We start from the raw sequence: 3,264 nt of genomic DNA, 5'->3' as shown, positions 1-3,264 counted from the left end.
AGCCCTGTAAGCAGCATTATCAGCTGACACCAAACTGCTTCAACTATAGAAACTCTCAATTACACATTTCTAGGCATTAGGGCATTTTCATTTGCTACATCTACGTTAAGCATTAAGGTTTGTAAATGCTATCACTTTCTGAAAACTCCTGATAGTCCAAACTCAAAAACCTAGTGTGCAAAGCTGTCAGTGCACACTTGCTGTGCAGTATCAACACGTACCATGTAAGGAAGTGCCCCCATCTCCTCTGCTTCCCCCCATCGAGACATGGACTGAAATATTTTGGTTATACTACCTCCTCCTCTTAGGGTGGCTAAACAGATTCATCAATTTTATCAAGATCACAAACAGAGAGATGGAAGGGGGCACTTGACCTCCCACCTCCTTCTTTCTCTTTTCTGGCTGTGTGACCCCCCACCTCAACCTGTGTGCTCCCCACCCGAGGCAGATGATTTAATGTGGTACTTTTATTTACTGGTATGATCCATGGTGGTTTTTTGATTGACATTTGGCTTCTCTCTGATAATGCTCAAAAGCAATGTTTTTAAGAACAAGTGCATAGGACACGACTTCAGCTTTCAAACTCTATTTCTTGCTCTTGCACACGTTATTTCCCAGGTCTATCATTAGCGTTTTGAATTGGCTACAACTTTCTCCTTCAAAGTATTTGTGTTGTCAAGAATAGCTAGCTAGCTGTCTTGAAATCCCCATAACACCTACATGTTCATAACAAACATTTGTTTGCTGCTTTAACTGAAAATGGGACATGTAACCCTAACTTTGCAGTACTCCTACAATTTGTTTTTTAAAGGTTACTAGCATTTTCGTCTCCTGTCTTCTCTGTTACCAAGCTTGCCTCTTTTTAGAGCAGAACACTAACTCCAAACCAGTCTTCCACATACTTTTGCTTTATATTTTCTACTCCGTTCTGGCTGCATGCAGCTTTTTTTGATCTAGCAGTGAGGCATAGGCAGAGTGAAGAAACCCTTGATCCTCTCAGAAACATACCACTGCTTACACCTGCTGGAGGGGGCCTCCCTCCACACCCTCAGCTCTAGCACTTCCCTCACTGACACCGTCATCACCTACTGCAGCTTTAGGGGTACAGGAAACGCACAGCTCCAAGAGCCAGAGGGGATGTGGCCACCTGATTTGCCAATTAACTGAGGGAGAGAAAGCACTCTGTGCTGTACTACTGCACCAGAGGAGTACAAATCAAGCCTTTATACTACAAGCAGAAGGCAAGCTACCACTAGGATTCTACTCTTTTTATCCAGCAAAAGAGAGAAACTGATTTATTATCATTAAGTTGAGGAGACAAGCAGAAGAAGGGCAAATGGACACCCACCGACACCAGTGACCTGCTGGGTACATCACCTTATTTTGCACATTTTTAGTGAAGTAAAGGAGAGAACAACCGTGTGTGTACTCATATATCCATATGCATATGTATGTACATGTATACACACACAGAGCATGATTTTTAATGAGGAAGTGCAGGGTAGAAAAAACAGGAGCAACTCATTTTATACAGTTATTCCCTTATTGGAAGAAGTTATTTTTATACTAATTACTTTAAAAATGCAAATAAAAAGCTAATTTTACTTTTTTTTTTTTTTTTTCCCCCTCCTTTAAATAACAGCCTACATAGGTAGATTTGAAATTGTACTTCTAAGGCATCTTAAAGAACTTCATTACTTCGGTCTTACTAAAGATTGACTTTCCTGCCCTCTAGTGCTCATATCTGCTTAAATCTTCTATTCATACGGTAGAAGGTTTCCAAAACCAGTGTAAGTGGTCTTAATGAAATAAAGCTATTTACTTATTACCACAAGTGATCTTTACTTATTACCGCAAGTGATCTAAACAGTTGTTTTTTTTTGTCATTGTTCATTTACATCTCAGACTGCTACCTGTACAGGCATCTGAAAGGTCAGAATTTTCAGGCTATTCATTTTACAGAACCAACTTCAGGCAGTTTTCTTTCAGGTTTGAACCAGATAATGGAGTTTTAAATGCATAGCGAACCTATTGGTAAGCTTAGACTGGTAGCTAAAGCTGTTAGCTAGCAATATACTAAACAACAAGTTTCCACATTATTTACGTTTTTTCCATCCACATTAAAAAATTCTCTATTTAATGCAATTAATTTCCCCTCTAATGATGTAGTTTAATTTTTTTTGCATGCTTACATTCAAAACAATGGGTTGACATTTTACAACTGTAATTACTCCCACGCTACCAGAAAACCAGTGAATTAAATTTATTTAGTGTTAAATGAATATGGAATGTTATACAGTACATGTAAAGACACTTCAGGATGAGTAAAGCAGAACTAATTGCACAAGAGATTAAAGATTCACCTCAACGGTCAATATTATCAAATCATTACAGCTTCCATCTTCAGAGTGCAAGGTATGTCATGCAAAAAAGAAAAGAAAGCTCAAAAATCCCCAAACAGACAAAACCAGCATTGTGGTACCACTTAAATCTATCATACCACATTATTTTACAAGACATTAAGTGATCATTCATAGAGAATGAAGCATTTTAGCAATAATAAAATGTTTTAAACATACTTAACAGATTTTGCATGAACACCAATTCCAGCATTACTATACCAAAGGAACAGGCAACATGCTGGGAGAAAGTACCTAAAAATCAAAGCCTTTTTTATTCATAGCCAATATTACTTTCTGCAAGAGTTAAGTGATGCAATCTTATTATTCAGATTCCCCACACAACTGGGTAAGGTTCAGTACATTTTTACATAGAGCATAATCACATAACCACCACATCAGCAAGACATTTTCATTATCTTGACCAGTTACTACATTTAAAACCATGGTATGATAATGTGGCCAGCAAACAACTTGTCTTCTGGGACAGCGTCCTGTATGTAGAAATATAAGACAACTGAAACAGACAAATAGACTCCTAACCACTTTAAACCCAAATGAGCTCTAATTTGTATTTACATATTTTTGAAATATGTAGGTAAAAATTGCATATGGAACAGAAGTAGAATACATGAGAGCTATGACAGGGCTGACTGCACTGATCAGTGCATTCAATAACTCCGAATGTGTCTTGAACAGGGGGTGATACCTTTTGCACTCTTCTTCCATACAAGTGGTCTCAACAGAGATACCGTAGGCAGCTGTCACCACAGAATAGCTGCTCAACCCACTTACATGCTCCTCATCCAGCTGGCCGAGCACAAGGGACCAGAATCTTGCACCCTGATCAGTTTCATTCGGCACC

The sequence above is a fragment of the Netta rufina genome (assembly GCF_964035555.1).
Source record: "Netta rufina genome assembly, chromosome: 7".
Taxonomy (NCBI): domain Eukaryota; kingdom Metazoa; phylum Chordata; class Aves; order Anseriformes; family Anatidae; genus Netta; species Netta rufina.
The sequence above is the reverse complement of the archived record's forward strand: the minus strand, read 5'-3'. Positions refer to the sequence as shown.